The sequence below is a fragment of the Aquila chrysaetos genome, chromosome 21 (assembly GCF_900496995.4).
Source record: "Aquila chrysaetos chrysaetos chromosome 21, bAquChr1.4, whole genome shotgun sequence".
Taxonomy (NCBI): Eukaryota; Metazoa; Chordata; class Aves; order Accipitriformes; family Accipitridae; genus Aquila; species Aquila chrysaetos.
The window spans coordinates 21,517,473-21,540,605 of record NC_044024.1 but is presented as its reverse complement, the minus strand read 5'-3'; the positions used below and the strand labels follow the sequence as shown (position 1 = coordinate 21,540,605).

The 23,133-nt window shown below is 38.8% G+C and overlaps 1 long non-coding RNA gene across 2 annotated transcripts in view; it reads right to left on the bottom strand.

Moving 5' to 3' along the window:
- Nucleotides 1–7,245: 7,245 nt before the first annotated feature.
- LOC115333916 overlaps nt 7,246–23,133 on the bottom strand; it is an 82,403-nt gene continuing 66,515 nt past the window's right edge. Inside the window, exons 3-6 of one of the 2 annotated variants that reach the window (XR_003920955.1) lie at nt 11,584–11,747; nt 10,278–10,438; nt 9,389–9,507; nt 7,246–8,344 (exon numbers count right to left, since the gene is read on the bottom strand). This is a non-coding gene — a long non-coding RNA (uncharacterized LOC115333916). The remainder of the gene's footprint in view (nt 8,345–9,388; nt 9,508–10,277; nt 10,439–11,583; nt 11,748–23,133) is intronic. The other variant, XR_003920956.1, reaches the window with a different exon arrangement.

Genomic DNA, 23,133 nt, shown 5'->3' with positions numbered 1-23,133 from the left:
ATAGAAGTATTCCCTATGCTTTCCACCATGTATGCTTCATATACCCCAATTAATCTTCATAACCACTTCATTTAAATGAGTGGTACTTTCAAACTGGACACCGAAGCATAGCAAGGTCAAAAATGTTCAGCAGTTTTACTGAACTGATTCAAGATGCCCAGGACCATATTTTTCAGAGTATCTACATATTGAAAACATAGCTTCTGTTGATTTGCTCTGGTCAGACTTGTGCACCTTTCTTAGCACTTGTACATGAGAGCCTCAAATCATATACCTAGAAAGCCACCACCACACAAATTCTGCAAGCCCAACCAATTTGGTTTATATGCCTCTCTTCGTGACACAAAGCACCATGATGGTAGACATCAGCACAGAATTAATTTCTCCAGGACATTGTTCATCTATGCTACCAAGAGATGATCCTTGTTCTGCAGCCCCTGTCAGCCCTATCCATCAATTCTAACAGCTGCAAAAAGTGAGGCAAAGATCCTACAGAAAACTAAGCTCTTTAATATCTGCAAAGTCTCCTCCTCAAAACAGGTCCATCATGGGCACCTTAACAAGCATCAGTCACAGAAGAAAAAAAAAAAGGTACATTGAATGTATGTGTGCCAAAACCACACAAACATGTAAGGGGATGGGAAAACCTTTTGTTTAGCATTTTATAACTTTTATGTGCTCTAATTTGCAACCTTAATGTTTTCAATGTTATGTTTTGAAAGAAACAGAAAGTCTACCATGTGGCATCATGATGGCACCTGTATGATTCATCATCAGTTACAGCCTTTACATCTACCAGACAGACCTCCACCATTTGAGCTAACAGTAACTGATAGTAACAGTATATAGTCATCCCTGATGTATACCACTATGAAAGGGGATAACACACACTTATGACTTGGCCAAGTATCTGTAGATTTTCACTGAGAAGGAAAGGATACTTCTCTAACACGAAAGCAAATGTCAGCTTTCTACATCAAAAAAAGAACTGCTAGAATTTAAAAACAAAAACACAGCAGGGGGGAAAGGAGCAAAAGAAAAAAAAAAACCAGAACACACTAGAATTTTTTAGCAGTGAAGAAATAATATTTTTCTTTAGTCTTGTGCACAGAACTGGCAGACGTGTTTTGGCTTAAGTTTTAAAAATAAGAAAAAAGGGGAAAAAAAGAAAAAAATCCGACTAGGATAGACAACTAGGATGGAAAATTTCAGCCCAAATAGTTAATAATTGGAAATATTTTAAGCAACTGAAAACATCTTCTAATGGTATGTATCAGGCAAACTTAATTAACAGGCAGCTGAGCCAGGTCTGCCTATAATAAAATTGTTATTCTTTTGTGATTCCACAGCCAAAGAGTTACTATAATTTGCCTACAGATACAAATCTTCCAAAATATTGTTTTCAGTATTAGGACCAACTTATCTTAAGAATACACAACATTTATATAATGTAATTTTCAAAGTAAGAAGTGTCCACCGAGCTTAGATCAAATATATGCATTTTGTTAACAGCAATAAAACTTCATAAAACTTCAGAGGCTTTAATGGATTTCCTTTCCAGACATTAATCAAACAGATTTTCCTTAGTGGATGTAGAAAGCCCCTGCATCACTAAGTACCAAATCAATACTTTCACACTAGTAAACAAAACCAAGAAGTAAACCTGGTCAGAAGACACTGAAATCTTGATTAAGAAAACATTATTTTAATATGTATCTAGAAACAAAAATTTAACTCTGACTATTGCAGTGTTATTTCTCACTAGAAGTAAAATGCAAAAGGAAAAGAATGTAAGTGAAAGGTATTCAGCATTTTTTCTTTCAGATGCAATAATCATAAGGCCAGTCTCATTTATCCCAAGTGACATGTTATTCCGTTAGCAGTCCACAAAATTTCTCCAGAATCAGGCCCTGATTATTCTCTGCTACTAGCTGTACTCTTTACAATTTTGTTTTAAAGTACCTATGCTATATGACTAGGCTCAGTGGTCCAAATCGATGGGATAGAGCAGATGGTATCATAAAAGTAGTCACATAAAATGTAACAAATACAAATACTCCCTTTATGTTAGCACACAAGTGAGCTACATTTATTAGCCCTTAACAGGACTATCCTTAAACCCTCCAAAGACCACCTGATTCATGCTCCCTCTTGGATAATTTCAACAGAACCTAATCCTTTTACTACTTAATGCTTTAAATACACTAAATCTCTTTGCACTTTACCAAAGGTTTGCACTCAAGTCAGCATGGTTCAGGGCCGAGACCTATTTTCACTCATGAAAAAGCAAACGCACTTTGAACTGTAGCTACTCCGATATCTTATTGACTGAGTATTAGCAAGCATCTGGGGAGAAACAGCAAGGAATTGTCACCTTACAAGGAATTGCTGGGGGGGGCAGGCTCTCCCTGCCTTCCCAAACACTTCGAGTGTTCTCATCTGCCAGAACCCAGTACAGAAAGTAACAAATACTCAACACTAGCAATAAGCATATCTTCAGTCAAGAGATAAACCCACACAATAAACAGTGTGCAAAAGATTTCAAACATATATAGATACACATACATGGATGTGTGTGTGTATATATATGAAAAAAAGCCTTTGAGTCCCATATTTAAAAGTGTGCATGGTTTATTACCATCAAACGAGGTGTAAAAAAGCACAGATCTTGGCTGGCTGAAGTTGAGAGCAACACTAAGTGCCCATAGACTCTGCCTGCCTTGAGAAATCAGTTCCTGCTGTAAAATAACAGACTTTAGCACATTCTGTAGAATGACATCACCCAAAGTGGCCTGCCAAAAATGTTACTTTTACATTTCTTCAACAAGAAGATTTCCTTTCACCACTCTTCTTAATTTTTAGGTTTTTTTTTTTTTAGTCAATCGTTCAAAAATATGAAAGTTCTAAGTATTTCCAGGCCTATAGATTAGCAGCTTTTAACACAAGCAAGTGACTATGCCTTTTAAAAATGTTGCGTGTATATGTATCTTTTTGCCTGGTTCTTTTTAGTAGATTTATATTTGCAACTGTGCTGAGCTAAAATAATACAAGTTCATGAAATTACCACAATGAAATTATTTTTTCCTTTCGATTTATCACTATCCCACTGAAGAACGCTCCATTTCATGTGAGCAGTGAAAGTATGTCTACCTGTTTAGCGAGTTGTAGGTGACCCACTGGAAATTACTGAACATGACCAATAAGATAGATCAGTCAAACAAGACAACTTCTGCATTTGCAAGGAAGCTATTTAAAGCTTACTGGATGACAATTACAAGTAATGCATTCCACTCTTCCAAATAGTGTAAACAAACAAACCAAAGTCACTAAGTTAATTGCAGAAATTGTGGTTCTTTCACTGAAATATTCAAGATAAGCCCTTCACTTTTTCACTTCTGATAAGGGTTTTGCATCTTACCTTTGTAGAAGCCACAGCTGAAGTATGCAGAAGTATTTTTCTTCAGCACTCATTATTCTCAGGTGTTACTACTTTCACCATCAGTAAGTTGTATCAAGTCAACATTCAGTTCCTCACTGCAGAAATTGCGTCTTCATTACTAGGTTTGAACTTAAATAAGATAAGTCAGTATTAGTTAATGCTGTAAAGGCTGGGATACTTTCCCTTTTGAAAAAAAAAAAAAAAAAACAAAACCAACCAACCAAACCAACAAAAACCCAAACAACTGCAGGGTGTTCAAGCTAGGAGTATAATTTAAGAGTTATATGTGCAACCCAACGCTATTTCTTTGACTTATAAGAATGTTTTAGGTTCCTCTTTTGTAGTTCTTGTTTTTAAGCAAACGAATAGAAACACTACTGAAATTCAGATATTTTTTTTTGGACGGCAGCTGAACTAGTCATAGTCCTAAATTTGAAGCACTTTGTATGGTACAGAAAATAAAGGAACTTCAGAGAACAATCCAGTGTTATCAAGAGGAGAGACAAGAGAGTCCAATGCAATTTTCTAATGTTTTAATCCAATGCTGCAATGTCTTAAACATCACCAAAATTGTTATATTCCTAACAAATATTTATATAGTATATATGTGTGCAATATCTTTTAAAGACACAAGTTTGGAGGAAACAATAATATTTAGTTATTTTTCTCAGTGCTTCCACAATGATTTCTTTAATATAGATTGATTACATCAGGAAAAAGTAGAGCAGATAATGAATTCAACTGTTTTGATTTGCTTGTAAAGTAGCTCACATGTAATGTTCTCCAAGAACATATGTTGCAGTACTCATGTAAGAAATATTAAAAAAGGTTAATTTGTATTTATTTATTGTTAAAGAGCCTAGGCAACTGTAAATTAAGAACCCCAAATTTGCACTGAATTAATTTATCATCTGTGACCACTTTTTAATGTAAACCTTGAGAAACTTCCACAGTTACTTTGGGTTATGAGTAAATGAAGGAGAAGAAGGTTTTAAGAGTCTAATTTCATGATTTGCAGCTCTTCCTTCTGTATGTCGTGCAATTACAATTACTTTAGGGACGCTTTCTATTGCCTGTCCTCAGATGACAGATAAAAGGCTGATACCATGAAACTGGCATTCTGTTTTCTTGTGACAAGAAAAAAAGCACAAATTCACATCATATTCAGATACACTGATCCCAGTATGGCTCAGTGAAGTGAATGGAGTCTTACATAGGCATAAAATGAACTCCTATTTGTTCTATTAGCTCAGCAATTCCAGGCAACAGAGGATCAATTTAGATTAAGTATGTTTTTACAATGGAAGGTATTCTTAAAATAGAGGCGGGGGGGGGGGGGAAACCACATGGGCCTACTGCACAGAGAATGGGAGATTTGGTTCAGTTCTGTATGTGATATAATATTTAACGGAATTACAGATGGTTTTGAAGTTAAAAGAACATCCTTGCATTTACAGTGGCTTTACTTGCAGACTGTAGTCCTCTTTCTTGAAAGGGCATCATGGCAAGGTAAGATTAAAGACAAATTTTATAAAACACCATTTTGTGGTATTAACTGTAGAAAAAAAAGAGGAACTTTTCCCTTCAATACTTGTCAAGGCTGCTATAAGAACTTCAGTGCTAAATGCTCAGGTTACACATAATCCTCCAGCTGCGAGGCGACAATTAGCACCAAAATCTCTAGAAAAGCTTTCAGCTCTCAACAGGTGCCTCACCATTGTGTTCAGGTTTAAATCAAAATCTGGCAGAGTGAATGTCCCACCTCCTGCCACCCCTCCCCTTTGAAACAACTCTTATTACAGCCCCATCAGAGCAGCTCCACTCTCATTTTCTCCAAAAAGACCAAACATGGCTTTCACTCTTTTGTTTGAGTCCTTTTTTTCCATTATCTTTCTTCATCTATCTGACCAAGAGATCTGAAGGCAGGAATTGGAATTTATTTGTTGTGTATTATGAGTCTACTACTTCTCTCCTGACTGGTGAAAACAGGAGCAAATCCTTTGAGAGGCATATAATTATAATGACAAAAATCAGAAAGTCTTTCCCTTTCTCTGGGCAGTTTCAGAAATGACAGTCCAGAAAAACCTCCGAAGTACATCAGTCTGTAACATTAATATTGTATCTGTATTAAAGTGTGAATTACAGATCTGAATTTCTCTGTAATATCATGCATTATACAATTTCCTTCCCTATCAAAAACCATAAATATTCTTCAGATTAAAATATGCTGCTGTCCTTTAGGAAATCTTCACAAGGCAGAAATGGCAAAATGTTTCTTACAATTCCAACTTCAACAGTAAGTACAAGCACTGTTAGAACACTTCTCAGAAATTTTCTCTTTTTTCCAATGTAGAGGCATGCTGTGCCCAGAAGGAATATTTATTAGGAAGAATTCCCTCCTTACTAGCCAGTCAAGCTTTTCTGATCCAGAAACAAATACTTTTTGGCAAAATAAACAATTTAGAACCCTGCAATACTCAAGGGAGGCTGACTGCCTAGTGAATTAATCATTTATAATGAAGAAAAAGAAAATGGTTATGAGATATATCAAAAGATGTAGTAAAACATGATGGCACTTAAAAGAATAAAAAATCTTGATGTTTGATCTGACTTGTTTCCATATGCAGACAAGATTGATAATACAAACCAGATACTTCTCTGGTGCAATTCAGTTTATAAAGTCAAGTTTCCACAACACAATGAGAAAACAGCAAGTAGATTAATCATGCATGATTTCCAGTTTTGCTTTCTGCCCTGCATCTTGCGGAATCCTTTTGCCATTACCTTTCTGGGCCATACTCATGACTACTCCTCCCAGGTTTTTTTGCTGCTTTCTGTTTTCTTTCCACCTCCTGTGGACAGATCCCAGCAGTTCACACCCTGCCCCTGGCAATCAGTCTCCAGGGAACTCAGCTCCCAAGACTCAGGGCTGATTAACTGTAATTTATATCTGTGCAAAAACTCCATGCTACAGGATGCATGAGAGTGAACACTAGCCATGTTGCTGGTACAACAGCACTCAGTTCTGGATCCTACTCTAACCCAACTACCAAGTGGTACAGGGGATTTGGATCATTGCGTTATACAGATCTGGAACTACCAGCATGCAATCTGGAACTTCTGCATGACAGCAAACCCTCCTGGAGCTGATTTTACCATGATTGTTTTCTGAAGTATTTCTGCTCAGGAGAGTCTCAGATGGTATTAATCTATGGGACTCTGAAAAAAACCTAACAGTGTCACAGTTACTTGGAGAGAATGGTATCCTAAATAGTGTGCTTGTACTTGCTAAGCCTTTAATACCATTTTTTATTATTTTTTCCTCACCAATTTAATAATAATTAATTCCTAATTGTGCATTTCTACCCCCACCCCTGCCTTGGATCTGAAGCCTCCCCTGGATCAGAAATGATCAATACCATGGGAGGGAGGGGCACACAAATATTATACCTTCCACATACAACCGAAGCAGTAGCTGTACAGTACCTATCACAGCAGCCATTATCTCATGGTCATAGCATGGAAATAGCTCCCAGTTATGCTGCAATTTCCTGCTATTCCTTTAGCATTGCTATAAGAAATAATTAATGTCACTGAAGCTGGTAGCTAAAATAATCGCAATCTTCAAAGTCAGTACACTGTGAAAATGGCCTTACCCAAAGCAAAAAAGATGGAGAGGTCTGCTTGGAACCAGGGACAGCTTTGGTAACACAGATTTTGAAAAGAGGTACAGATGAGACAAGTTGGTCTCAGAATATTAAAACATAAGACAAGAACCAAGGAGAAAAATCAATGTCACTGACAACTGTTGGCAGGAATAAGCTTCTGTATTGAAAGAAGTATATTCATATAACTGCAGCAAATCTAGTTTTCACAACTCTATTTAGTAGAATTCATAAGATACAGTTCTACAAAGTAGCAGAATTAAACTTATAAAAAAAACAAAACAAAAATTCAAGTCTCAGATTTTCATAGATCAACATTGACTCAAAAATGGCATAAACACTTAACTGTAAACAGCATACTCTCTTTAATTGCCTTAGTGCAACTAGTACCACTTTCAAGAGGAAAGCCTGGAATCTTTCATTCTAGAAACAGCTAGAACAATCACAGACTTTTTGCTTATTTTTCTCCACATTATTTTAAAGCTAGTAAATTCATTGATGCTGATCTCCTATAACATCCTTAAGTTTCCACAAAGCAGCAAATTTGTACCGAAAAGAAAATCTTCACCTAAGTGTTTCCAACCCACTTTCCCAAAGAGAGTTTTAGTGAATAACTTGACATGGTTGCAGGATGACACAAAGAGATTGCCCTGCCTACTTACTTCATTAGGCAGGTAATCAGCAGAACACACACAAAGCCAAAAAGACAGGGTTTTGACTCCCAGCCACCCTAGATTTCATGCCAATTACAAAGATTAGCAGACAACCTGAAGTCAGCAGTATGTTATATGTTTCATTGGAAAATACTAATTTTTTTAGGGATTCACACTGACTGTAGCAAACACCGTATATAAGAAGATCAATTTCACTCTGCTGAATTGTTTTGTTATCAATAGCTTCGGATTCTCTAGGATCCTTAAGTACAAGCCAAGATTTAATCATCCTAGTTTTTCAGTAATTGTAATAAAAAGACAGGTCTCTGATCCAAATTATTTACAATCTAAACAAGACTGAAAATAGCAAGGAAACACTGAACAAGTATTGATCACTATAAACAGAAGTAATGTCAGGAAACCAGAAACCTATTGCTGTTGACTTTTTGTGCAAGTCAAAGAAGAAAGTTAGATTTATTTTGGGGTGCTTCTAAGGAGCCTCTCCAAAACATGAAAGAAGCAGAAGTGAGAACGTAGAGGTACTTCATCTGGAAATGCATTGAACAAGCGACAGTCAGGTCTCAGCACTGAAAGGGAGACAAAATAATAAGGAAAATACATTAGAAATAAAGACATCAGAAAGAAAAAGGAAGAAATCAGGAAGCATCTATATAGGGAAAGAAGTGAACAAAGGAAAAAAGGAAGTTTAAGGAGTGAACTTAAAGTGGTGCAAGGACTGCTGGACTTTAGATGTATGATTCTGCTGGTTTACACAACTTCAGCTGTTTTGCTAAGGAGAGAGCAGAAGTGATGGATGCAGCCCAGTGTGGGATAATCCTAAAGTCAGAGAACATATGCTTTGAGTTTAATCCAACTGCAGAGTTCTGGCAAACACGCTGCATTTATAGAGGCAAATACATCAACCTTAATTTTTTAGCAGCTGTGCTGCCCTTTAATTTCTTATACCCTGAAGTGTACACTTGTACCGCTTTCGCTTACCTCTAAAAAGCAGATCACTTAGAACAGCCCAGCCTTTCTATCTGAAGCCAACTAACAGCTCTTGCCCACTGGAATTTTCTTTGAGATGTACAGTTATTTTCCACTTGTTCTGCCCGTTTTCTTCTTAATCAAACACACATTGAAGTGTCTTCCTAGGAAGGCTGAGCCATACCAGCAGGAACCAAGACTCTCTAGTTCAGCTGGCAAGTTTCTCCCTAGGAATCCCAGATTATCCCAGATCCAGAAAGTATCCTCTCTTTCAGGACTCAAGCTTCTCCTCCCAGACCCGCCAGCTCTCCTAGCTCTGCTCTAATACCTCCATGCATTTCGGCGTTAACTCTCCTCAGTGTACCAGAGCCGACTGCCATCAGCAACAGTAAAAGACCACCACTAATTGCACTTTTCCTTCCAGCCCTCAGCTGAGGATTTTACTCACACACCTCAGGTCACTGCTCTGCAGCTCTCTCCAGCAAAGCCAAGCTGCCAGGCCTCTTCACAGAGTTCAGCAGGAGGCAATATATACACCTCTACCCCCAAACCCAATCAGGCCTTCACACCAATTAAGCTTATTGACACCAGATTTTATACATTCCTTTGCAGTGACGGCACACGCTTTCTTAAAGCGAACAAACCTTTTAATGTGGGGGTGCGGCACAAGGTCTCGAAAGGTAAAGCGGTGACAGCAGTCAGCCCTAGCACAGCAGCCCAGTCTCCGTGAAGCCAAAGGGGAGAAAAGGGTGTTGCAACAATGCTGTAAAAAAGGAGAAAGCATTAATTTTCCACCTGTTGTTTTCTTCCCCAGCAGCTGAGGGACAGGAGGAGCTCCATGGAGGTGAGGGGTGCAGGAGTGGGAACCTGCATTTTACGGCCACTGGGGGAAGGAGAAGGGCATTTGCCTGGTGCAGCAAACGCAGGGTGAACGCAGCTTCCCTCCCTCCCGGCCTCTTGCTCCAGGGCCCCTCTGGCTGCTCACCCCCAGCCCTGCCTGCCACTGCCCCCAGAGCCTGGGGTCCCCACCACCTCACCCGAATGAGCTGAGAGGCAACGCTGCCTGCTTCCTGTGCATCGGGTTTCCATTTTACAGATGCCACTACTAATACCTTGCTGTGGCAAAGCTCTTCTGTATGCATGATCTGGCTGGTGGTAGTTCTGATCATGGAGACATGTCCCAAGGCCAGCCTCTTGTACAAATGCATTTATTCTCTAGCTCACACAGGAACAAGGCACCTGTAAATCATACCTGCAGAAAGCTATTCCCTGCAGGCCTGGTTTTTTGCTGGTTGGTTTGTTTGTTTTTACAACTGCTGAACCTACACAAACCCCACTGATGTGAAGAGGTGCAGAAACTCAGCACTCCTGAACACTGGAGCGCACATAAAACTCAGCCAGCTCCTCTTTGGTTAAAAAGCAGATGTCCCCTGGCAGCATCCCACAGACTCATTGATACAAGTGATGCCTTTGGAGCACAAAACGATCTTGCATCTGAGACGCATCTTGCGAATGCGCCACATTTCTGCCCACCTGCAGCACATGGAGGAAATTCATCTGGCTGGAGAGCGCTGGAAATGGTCTTTGTGCAGCACGTCAAACAGGCTTCCAGTATTGCTTCACTGAGACATAAATTTCAATCTTGTTTGTTCAGAAATGACTACCGGCTGGTGTTGCCAAGAAAACCCGGCTCTCTGAAACATACAAGCTCTAATTATTTATTAAGATATTTTTTGGCTCCTCTCAAGCTTGGTATTTTGTTTTCATTTATCAGACTGAGGACTGTTTGGCTGTATACTGAACTAGACTATGACCCCTGATTCATTCTTCCACCAATTCTCTTCATATCTCTTCATTGTCTTGAAATAGCCAGACTTCTGCATGGTAATTAATGTTGCTGTGAACTTAAGACACTGGAAATCCTAAAATGATTAGATTTCTGGAGGGCTGAATGAACCAGTATCTGCAAATGTAGTGGTATGTAGTGGTCTGAGCACAGAACTTTAAACTGTAAACCACTGACTTCAAAACATGGGTCTACCTTGCTATTCCACCTCTGTCCTTCCCTTCGCAGTAGAAGGAGAATCTATCTCTTTATTTACTTACCTCCCAAGTTAGGGGAATAAATCTTGAATGTGACATAAGTGCTACCACTGTAATTAGCAGGAAGAACTTTCCCTGTTCATCTCAACATATTCAACAACAGATGCCTATCACTTTAAAAAGACCAATCAAAATTTAAAAACATATATTCTGGGCAGAATATTTTTAAAACAGAAAGTATTCAAGATGGAATTGTCTTGACAGTGCCTGCTGTAGAAAGACCCAGGCCAGCTCATTTTGGTTTGAAAATTTAAACGGAAAGCTTGTAGGACTTGCTTTTTCATTTTTCTGTTATAAAATTAAAAAACCCCTCTGTTATAAACAAAGAGATAAAAAAGAGTTTTCTTAGTGCTGGTAAATTAAGACATCATTTGTAATCCCCATGAGGGGGAAACTTGGGATTACTGATTTTGGATCCAAAGTGTCACGGAGCATTAAGAAGAATCCTGCAAAGCTGCCTGACCTCAGGCTTTGTGGAATTCCCTGTCTCACAGCACAAGGAGGCTACAGCCCCGCTTTTGCCTTGTAGTAGTACCTTGAAAATAGATCCCACAGGATATGGGCCCACAGAGGGTGGAAAGGTGGCCACCGTTTTCACCAGCTAATCTCTAGTTATTGTATAGTGAAACAGTAGTTCATGCAGAAGAGGAGAAAGGCAAAGATAATTGCCAAAGCAAATCAGGATGAACGTTTTCTGTAAAATACACAGACAGCTCACATATACAGAAGTACAAACCTGAAGCTCTCACACGATTTCCAAGGTAAATTCCAACAAGCTTCTGGAGAAAACAGAAAATAGGCCATCATGTTCCCATAGCAAAAGTGAAATTGTCAGAGTTTTGTCAGAGTTTAACATCATCAGGATTTATTTTCTCTGTGTTGTGAGACTGTAGACACAGGCTGTAAGACAATAAATATTCCACAACAGGAAAAATAAATATTCCATAACATCCTATTCCAAAAGAAAGATTCAAAATTCAGGCTTATTTCAGTCTTGCTTTAAAAATAAAATATAAAGAGAATCTGGATATTTTATAAATACATATGTTGGAGCCAGGCTAAAAATGTTGATTTTCTTGTTCTTCAGACTTTCAGTTTCAAGCAAACAACTAAACAGCACTTGCATATGCCACAAGTGTCAGCCTTTCTTTCAAAGCTTAACAAGAACAGTTGGATCTCATCCATCATTTTCCAAAAGATTAGATCCCTAAATCCCAGTATCACATCTTGTAGAGTTACTGATATAATATAAAACCAAAATTTTCCATCCATAAAGACATCAACACCTAGCTCTGCCAAAACATCGACCTTCTCAGTCGAGGAGTGTTAAATGATGCATGAGCATAGTTTTATACTCAGACAGATACATGAAATAAAATTATAAAATGTTTTAAGGTTATCCTAGGAAAATGATAGTAAACATGACTGGAAAGTACAGGCTGATTCATTGAGAAATTATCAACTAATTTTTAATCTTTTCATGAACATTATGGGAAGACCTCCCAGCAGAGGTAGTCAGGATGATTTGTCACTATAAGAACCTGCATCGCTACTTTATGTTGCTACTGAACAGCAGACGAGCAAGTCTGCAGGACCAAAACTTAAGACAACTGGTGTCTCAGCCACCCCTCTGATTAGATGGTGGTGATTTTTGACAACTGAAAACAAGCAATTACCATGCCATCTGTGAAAGAAAAAAATATTTGTGATTTGGGCAAATAGTTAGTCACATGAAGAATATTTTTAATTTTGTAACTTGACTACCTAAGGCAAGAGTAGGTAAGAGTTGAGACAGTAATTCAAATGTTGTTTGATTTTCAGAAAATATTCAACAGTTCTAAGGCTTCATCTTTAAAGTGGTAATAACATCTACTGGTTTACAAAGTGTAGCTAGTATGCCTGTGATTCATAGAATCACAGAATCATTTAGGTTGGAAAAGACCTTTAAGATCATCCAGTCCAACCATTAACCTACCACTGCCAAGTCCACCACTAAACCATGTCCCTAAGCACCATGTCTACATGTCTGTTAAACACCTCCAGGGATGGTGACTCCACCATTTTCCTGGGCAGCCTGTTCCAATGCTTGATAACCATTTCAGTGAAGAAATTTTTCCTAACATCCAGTCTAAACCTCCCCTGGTGCAACTTGAGGCCATTTTCTCTCGTCCTATCGCTTGTTACTTGGGAGAAGAGACTGACCCCCACCTCACTACAGCCACCTTTCAGGTAGTTGTAGAGAGCAATAAAGTCTCCCCTTAGCCTCCTTTTCTCCAGGCTAAACAACCCCAGTTCCCTCAGCTGCTCCTCATAAGACCTGTTCTCAGACCCTTCACCAGCTTCGTTACCCTTCTTTGAACACACTCCAGCACCTCAAAGTCTTTTCTGTAGTGAGGGGCCCAAAACTGAACACAGTACTCGAAGTGCAACCTCACCAGTACCGAGTACAGGGGGACGATCGCTGCCCTAGTCCTGCTGGCCACACGATTTCTGATACTTGGCCACCTGGGCACGCTGCTGGCTCGTATTCAGCCAGTTGTCAACCAACACCCCCAGGCCCTTTTCTGCTGGGCAGCTTTCCAGCTGCTCTTCCCCAAGCCTGTAGCATTGCACGGGGTTGTTGTGACCGAGCACAGGACCCGGCACTGAGGCTTGTTGAACCTCAATACAGTTGGCCTCGGCCCATCGATCCAGTCTGTCCAGATCCCTCTGTAGAGACTTCTGACCCTCCAGCAGATCAACACTCCCGCCCAACTTGGTGTCATCTGCAAACTTTCTGAGTGCACTCGATCCCCTCACCCAGATCACTGATGAAGATATTAAACAGAACTGTCCCCAGTACTAAGCCCTGTGGAACGCCACTTGTGACTGGTCACCAACTGGATTTAACTCCATTCACCACAACTCTTTGGGCCCGGCCAGCCAGCCAGTTTTTTACCCAGCAAAGAGTACACCCATCCAAACCATGAGCAGCCAGTTTCTCCAGGAGAGTGCTGTGGGAAACGGTGTCAAAGGCTTTACTAAAGTATAGATAGACAATAGACAACATCCACAGCCCTTCCCTCACCCACTAAGTGGGTCACCTTGTCACAGAAGGAGATCGGGTTAGTCAAGCAGGACCTGCCTTTCATAAACCCATGCTGACTGGGCTGGATCACCTGGTTGTCCTGTACGTGCCACATGATGGCACTCGAGATGATCTGCTCCATAACCTTCCCCGACACCGAAGTTGGGCAAACAGGCCTGTAGCTTCCTGGATCCTCCTTCCAGCCCTTCTTGTGGATGGGCGTCACATTTGCTAATTTCCAGTCAGCTGGGACCATGATACACTTCAGATAGAAACAGTTACATAAGTGCCAGGTCTTGAGGAAACAAATGAGTTACAGAATTGATAATTTGCCAGTTCTTCAGGGTTCAAGCCCTAGGTGAAAGGGAACATAAATATGTTACAATATAAATTTTCTGGTGGTGTATATGAAATCACTTTAGTGATCACAGAACAGTTTCTGGTGAACAAGCCCCTGCTGTACAAAACTATACTGTTGGCTCTGAATGTCCTTTTTGCTAACAGTCTTGGCAGAGAAAGCGAGGACTCGCTGATAAGAAGGGACTCTTATCTCCAGAGGTGGTCCTCAGGTCAGAGTTGAGGAATGTTGGCTGGATAGCATGGTGAACATGTGCTGCTGCTGCTGCCTAGAGTATGTTTATCTGTTTCTTCCATGAGCACCTAATGCTCCATGACATAATTAGGACCAAGAGTATAGCTATACACAAAAAAGAACCAAATATTTCATCAATGACAACAACATCAAGAACTACATTACTGAGGAATAAAACATTTTTGAATGTCAGGAGAAGACTTAGAATGGAAATAAACCCTCAGATGTGGATTTTTAAGTACCAGATACTAGGAAAGAACATTTCCTTTGGGGGAGTTTTTCTGAAACTAGCAACTGTCGTATTTCTTGCGCCTTTTTCCCAGCATTGGAAGCAGAGTGCCAGCCTAGATGAACAAAGGCAATTCATATGCCATTGCCAAAACTCGCACGCACTTGTAAGAAGCTTATACCTAGAGATCATTCTTAAGTTTCGATCTAACTGTCAAAGTTATTTGAGCAGCAGAAAGAAAATGCGGTTGCTAAGCAAGTGCAACCCCTATTAAATCCAGAAAGACAGAACAAGCAAACCCAGGTTCTTTTTAATCAAAGGCTGAGCCATCCAGTGTGACCATCTGAGTGCCATGAAAGCAGCAGGAGTTGGAGGGGTCAGAAGCAGAACCCATATAGAACCAGTCTCCCCCCTCAACAGTGACTATGCTTATGGCATAACAGGATTGCACATGTAGCCATCGGGACGTTACTTGGAGATTGCCGCTTTATTAGCGGCAATGGTGCATGAGGAACGAACTGCATAGCTCTCAGGCCCTAGGGAAAAGAGTATCCTGGTAGCCAGAAAACAATTTTCTTGCTTTTCACATCTGATGTGAGGTCACTGAGACAAAATATACATAACTGCAGAAATTTGTGTGTCTTTTGTTTTAAGTCATCTGTAGAAAATCTAAACTGAAATCTTCATGATTTTTAAGTACTTGGCAATATTGCTTCTCTCTTTTTCTCCTTCACTGAGCAGAAACTAACATACCACTGTGTCGATTAAGGTCAGGCTTATCTGAACAGTCTCTGAACTACTAATTCTTCTCTCTCCCAAATGTGAAATCCAAACCTGTTGAAACTGGCCTCTCTTTCCACAAAACAGGATGTGAAATGAGGGCTGATAGCCCTGAAAGTAATGAGAAAACTAAAAAAATGTTTGCTTTTGTAATGATGTTAACAGTCTAAATATCATGACAGATTTTTAATATATCAAATAGTCATGGAATATTGCAAGATAATATAAATCAGGGACATAAAAATTCAGAAATTTATGTTTGTGTCAAATGTTGTACTTACATACAACTTATATATGTATATACACATACAAATATAGTATGTTTGTGTGTGCATCAGGAACTAGTTATATCTACCTGCATATATGCGAGCTAAGTGTTCTCTTTGCTTAATACCCTTTGTGCACAAAAATAACCTGCTGTCAGGTCCTTAGAAGAAACTGCCACAAAAGGATAGTATTTAACAAAAACATTCTTATCAGAGAGGTATCAACCTATATCAGGGTGCAACTATGCAAATAATTATTAGTTGTGTAGTAGGCCTTTGATCATTGCTTTTAGAATTTGATTGTAAAATTAATTTATGCTGAAACAGTTTGGTACACCATTCTTACCATTGTCATTAAAATGCAAAAAAATCAACATATTATACATAACTTATGTTTATATGAATGAAAAGGCTAACAGAGTATATATTTATAATTTTCTATGCCTGTATCCCCTTGTATATTCTTCTGTTCCAGTGTTTTCTACTTGATCAACAAAAATATTTATTAAGTCACTTTCAAAGAAGTACATGAGTACACTTACGAATACAGTGCTCTGCCTGTATATCACATGCATACAAGCTTCTGCATGTATTTAGCATATGCATATGTGAAAACATATACAGTGATGGTTTCAGACATACATATGACTCTCAAGTCATTTCACTCATACAGCTAAAAAATTCAGAGCAAACAGCTGCAGTATCAAGGTGCTGCCTGCTACCCATATGGCCCAACCTTGATACATTTTGCAAATTTCCTGTATGTTTCCAGGATGTTCCTATCAATCCTATTGAAAATAAACAAACACAAATAGCCAACATGACCTTTAAAATTAGATGACCAATATTTTTAACTATTTAAACATGTGCTATTCTGCACTTCAGACAATTTATTGGTTAACTTTTGCATACCATCATGGTAGTTTGTGATCAAATTGTGTAAATCCTTTTAATAATTTTTCTGTTGTGGATTTCTGAGTTATGCAGACTGTTTACATCTGTACAATACTAGCTCTCCTTCAGAGGACAGTCTCCCTATCTCTTAAAGAGAGCGCCTGTTGTCTTATTCAAAATCAGCATCACAGACAAGCAAAGACGCAGTTGTTTTGGACATAGAACATGAAGTGATGATTAATCTTTTCCCTGTGCATTCTTGTCAAATGCTTACTTCACCTCTCACTTTATTCAGTTCTCAAAAACCATCTGGCCTATAGTTCTTTCTTCTTTTTTTTTTTTGGTATATGTTGCCTAATTTTGTTAGTCATGAAGAAAAGCTGAAACCAATGATGATGTGACTGTACCAGGTGCCTGATATTACATCATGCTAGACATTATCTTGCAAAACAGTCAAATACTTATTTTGGCTGAAGGTTTTTTTTTTCCAGAGTGGGACTGGATATTCTTACACACACACACGTGTATTATTTTCTATTCCACTACACAGAGGGCCAAGAAATGAAAGAGAACGATGCTTAATAAATGAATAGACAAATGTGTTCTCCAGAAAATGTAAATGTCAGTCTTGAACTTGTACCTTCAGGTATCAAAATCACATAAGGAATTCCCTAATTCTGTACATAATATACATAGTCCTCAGTCTACATAAACTGCTCATCGATGTAATCAGGTCTCTCACATAATGACAGGCACAAGCATGGTTCAAGGCAGGGAAGAATAAATGGGTAGTACTCTGTCAGTCCTTACAAAAAAGACTGACTTGAAGCTCTTAAACACACTTAGCCGTCTGTCCAAAGATGAGAAGCGCCGCCTTTCAGGAAAAGCAACACTTTGCTTTGATATATGGACGTGTCCCACAGTTAAAATTTTATTCATTACGCAGATGTTGAGTTAAATCATTACAAATAAACAAGCCCATTTCCCTAACTGGGCATTCTTCTACCAAATAAAAAATGGTTTTGTCTCAAGTAAAATCCCCTCCAAAGCAACATGTCCAGATAACAGTGTTTACTTGAATACTTTTACTATGCAATTATGCTGGTTTACATTCACAGTTTAGCTAAGACAAAGCAAGGTCCAAGATCATTCTGTTGCCATTACACTATTATGTTGGACAGGTACTTGCAAAGGACACTTCATCTAACCAGGGCACTAGATCCTGATTATCTATCTCAGCCATCTCTCTCAGGGTGTGATGGATCATGTCTGTCTTTCCTTTTTGGCTACACAGGGAACCTAGACAAACAGATATCTAATTTTTGACTGAAACTCAGGCTAAGCGTCTGATCCCTTTTTAAACTGGCTGCTGGGACTAGGAAAAGCAGTCCTTCTCTGAAAAAAGGTTAAAAACAATCACTAGGAATTACATTCAAAGTGCCAGGGACCTTCTGTTTGCAAATACAAACTCTTGGCCCTTTCTTTTTTCAGACCTCCAATATGTTTGTGTTGCACATTTTCATTAAATTCTCAGTCAATGCTTCTGCTTCTAGGGCTATATAGAAGTTGAGACACCCTTTTTGTTCTTTTGTTCTCCTTCCCAACAAAAAATCAACTAAGTGATTAAATTATGCCCAAGCCCACACATTTTTGTAAGCCAATAGGTTTTGATATCAAACTGTCACAGTACATACACTGCTTTTATAGCATTATTTTTATGTATTCTCTTGAAATTAAATGTCTCTTTGGTTCTAAATCATTAATTAAACTCTTAGCACTATTAAACACCTTTACTGAAGGCAACTTTCAAAGGACTATGCGGTGACAGTATAATGTTTCACTGTGAAATTTGGGACTGTGGAGCCATAACAGACACTGTTACATAGTAAGTTTGACCCTAAATGGCAATCCAGGACAGATAAAAATAAATCCTTCCTCTATCTTTCTTCATCTTCATTCCCCCCTTTTCTTATTTTTCAGGTTTATAATGACCTGCATCATACATAAAAACAGACTATTCCACTTTCTCGGAAATGTTACTGGATTTGTACTATACCACTATTAGAAGAGACACGTTGATTTCAGGACTTTCCAAACACTGTGTAAAATGAGAAAGTAGCCCAAACTCTGTGAAACTAATTCCTAAACAAAGAATAAATGAATAAAATTAAAGTACATGTAGCAAAAATATAAAAATTACAGATTTACAGCAACAGTTTGTGATCAAAGGTTTCTAAGTTGCTATTGCATAAAAGCTCTATTCTGTTGTTGAAGAACATTACAGCTCTTCTATTGTTCTCAAACACAGCACAGGTCAAAGAAGTAGCATAACAAATCAATTAATGTCCTACCTGCCTCCTTCACTAATTAGAGACTCAATCTCTCTCTGCTCTTGATATTTGAAACTTCTCAGAAGGTGAAGATTAAAGTAGCAGCTTTCAAACTTTTCCAGAGGGTTTCCTTTTTAAGCCTTACCTTCCCTGACAAGTATGGATTCAGTTGAGGTGAAAGAGCATTAGGAAATTTTTCCATCTCTGCTGCTTTTATTTATTTTTATTCACCCCTATAAACACAATCTGTATAAACACTTCTACAAAGGAATCTCCTTATAATCTTTCCTCCAATTCCACTTCTAAAAATATTCAGATAACCCAGAATATTAAACCTAATTATTCATGTTCCATGTTCCAGGAAATATGGCCACAGTACACATACAATAAATGTCCCATCAGCATCTCTGGTTTCATAATCATCTTTCAGATATAAACCAGCATTGCCTCTCTTTTTTTTCCATAAGAGAAATTTTTCACTACATGTGTCTGAATTCACACTTGACCTTTTAGAGACATGTTTTCTACTCTCCCTCCTGGTCAGTCCTCTCTGAACAGCTAGGACTATTATGTCCTACCATTGCTATTTGGCTTCCTATAATTTCCCTAGCTTCAAGTCTCACTTAGGAAACCAGGACAACTTAACCTTTTGCTGGGGGCTGCACCTCTGACCATGTGGAGGGGAGCAGCTACATGGTGCACAGCCTTTGCCACCTATGCAAGCAGTGGCTGGACCCAGCCCTGTTAGAAGCTACCTGTTTCAGTCCCATGGACTGAGCTGCAACTTCTTTCTCCAGGCTCCCCTGCCCATTATGTAAGACAGCAGACCAAGCAGAATCTAAGATCTGGAAATCTGGACACATATCAAAACTGATTATGAGGTTCAGATCTCACTCATCATCTGAATAAAGCATATACAACCATTTCTACCCAACTTATTCTAAGAATACCAAGACTACAGTCTAGCAAAACTTTTAAATGTTTTTATTTCTTTTTACTCTCCCTTTTTTTCAGGCATGTGGATCATCCACCAGCACTAGCTAAGCAATGAAATATCTTAGTGCGGTCAGCAAATTTTAGACACAGTGTGCCCTCAGAATCATCAATGTCTCTGCTGCCTGTACAAATGCAGTTGAGGAAGAAAGATAGGAAGCTGCAGTAGTCAGGTCTGGACATCAAATATTAAAAATAATATTGTCTGCTTTGAGATATACCCACAGAATTGCCCCTCTCCATCTTCACTTACATTCTTGTGTCTATTTTATTGATTGGAACCATGGACACTTGAGAAAAAAATAAACTACACAAATAAATATGCTGGTCCTGAGCAGACTTTGCTACAAAGACCCTTTTTATAGCTTGTGCATAACACAGACAAATCAACAGTTTGCAAAAGTAGTTCAGGTAAGTATACATAGATAGTATCAGGGTTCTTGATTAATTGACATTTAAGCAAAAAAATTAGAAGAAAAACAACAGCACTGATCCTCATCCAAGAATGAATAGTTTCTAAAAAGATTCTGCTTTGGCCCGGAATGTAAATAATGTACCTAAAATGGCTTCAAGCTTCATAAGAAAGGAAGAGGCTTTGGATGTTGATCCAATGGTCAAATGAGAGATAGGAAGCTCAGCTGCTCAGTGAACATTACAGAAGAGAAGGAAACAAGAGTTATCCTTAGAAGTCTGTGAACTCTATTTGGGCAGTTTTGTCTCTGTCTCTGCCTAGAGACAAGCAAGAGTGTTTATGTACCTGATTTAGTGGCTTCATTCCCTAGCCTGCGTCGATACAGCTTGCATACTGAAGCAAAAAGCCTGCTTGTGACTTCAGTATTACAGCAACATTTTAGGGAGCAAAATGTATAAGAAGAGAATATTGCAAGGCAGTCTTGTGTGACCCTCTATCTCCCCCCCCCCCCCATTTTTGCCCCTCATATATTATACTCTTAACTAGAGTGTTCCTCTTTATAACAAAACAACAACATGGATCCTCAAAATGTTCTACAATAGAAGAAGGTATATGAAAACAAAATGTATTTGCCAAAATCGAAAGTTGCCACATGTGAAATGTCATCACATGGACCAGACTACTACTCATCTCTTTCCAGGCTAGAATGTGAAAGGATGGGCAAGCCCATTTCCCTTGAACACATCCTTCATGTCAAGAGAATCATCAGTCAGTCCCAGCTGATTTCATAAGCTCCACGAAAAGGTTACTTGTCTCTTCTTAAAAATCAAAACCCAGTCATTTTTTTAAATACATGTTGCCAACTTTACAGCACAGGGATCTAATCCAATCTAATTATCAAATGTGCAGGGTTTTGTTTCCATTACACAACTTTTCTGTGTGTAATATAAGAATTTGTTCTTTGTTGATACAGCTTCTTGGGCAAGCACAGAATCTGCATATGTACACACAATCAAATGCAACACAGGACTGAACCCTGCACACGCATGTATCGCACACGAGCAAGGGCTTCTCCGCACATGAAAACTGTTCTGGAGTGACGCAGAGAATGATTACACCTAAGTAAATGCCTATATATGCAAACTCGAGACAATAAAGTAGGAGCACTTTTGGAGGAATTCTGGTTTTGGAAGGGTTAATCCAGAGCTTCAGTATTCTTTGAATGCAGCGCTTATGAGCCATATCCATAGAGGCTCTGTGCACTTGCAGCATTCACTAAAGCTAGTGGGAGTCATGGCTTCTTCCAGGAGTGAGCCATACACACATAAACTAAGTTAAAATATATTGTTTACATACTGCAAACCTAATAATTCACAGAATCCCTGGCATCGTACCGCAGGATTTTCCTTCAGACACAGCCACTTCTCCAGAGCTAGTTTTTCACGTCTTGGTAGCAGTTGACCCTAGAACCATTTTCAGACATAAGTCAGTGTTTTCTTAACCTGCCAGTGCCCTACTGTAAGCACGTTCATCATGCAGCTGCGCTCTTAGTCAAAGCCCCTTGGGAAGGAACCGCAATTACTGACGAGTTTCACTAGTGGGATTTTAGCAATGTTAGCGCAGTGCGCCCTGCTGGGCTGCACAGAGAGTCCTGCGCCCCGCACCCGCCTGCCTGGGGACCACGGGCAGACTGGGGAGTGCAGTCCCCGTCCTAAAAATGTGTCCAGCATACCCCAGATGAGAGCAGAGCTTGCCCTTTCACTGTTCTAAAATTGCTCACAATTTTAATGTGTTTATCATGAAGCTAAGCGGATACTTGCAAGAATATAAGTAGCAAGCAGAGCACAGCAGTGCTAGGATTATTTCTGACAAGTCTCAGATGAGCTACTTTATTTTTCTTTTTTCTCAGTTCAGGTTTTTGGTTGGGGTTTTTTTGCTATGGGTTTATTCATTCCTTCCTACTTTCAAACTATCATAGAAGTTAAAAGTTGAAAAATTAAGTTAGAGCGAGTTAATCCCCCTAAAATTTATCTCAGCCTCAAATATCTTAACAGATACCAATTACAATATCAGTTGATTATCAGTTTGATTTTAACCAGACCCTTATGCATGGCAACCTCTCACATAATGGTCCAAATTTATTTCAAATGTTATCAGCTCCTAGCTGGAATAGTAGTCTTGAGAAACCAGTGGAGAGTTCATCCATTAAACCAGAGTTATGGAACAGTTAGCAAGGGCTTCTATTACTCAATATTTAAGATGAATGATGTAATTCCATCATAAGTTAATTAAAAAATGGGTATCTAGAGGAAAATTCTGACATCATTCTCAAAAGAGCAGGTCTGTTTAGTTATCTTTTTCTATGAGCAACTTTTAGACAGAAAGGTGACCTTTAATTCTAACTTTTCCTAAATCTTTCTTAGATGACACCTCTAACAGTACAAAGTGTTTTAATAGAAAACAAGTAACTTGAGCAAGATGATTGTATAATTATAAAATATTCTGATTTTCCAAAAGCAGATGGAAAAAGCTTATGTTGAAAGACATTTTTCAGGAAATGTTAGAAACATCTTTTCTATGGATTGTATGTTGAAGAAAACAGAAAATGATATAATGAGAAAGGACAGAATGCAATTATTCTAATATTTTATTTCTGTCAGAAGCCAATTTTAGGCATTCCAGTGAAAGGCAAAAAACCAATTCTGAACCATACAGAGACTCAA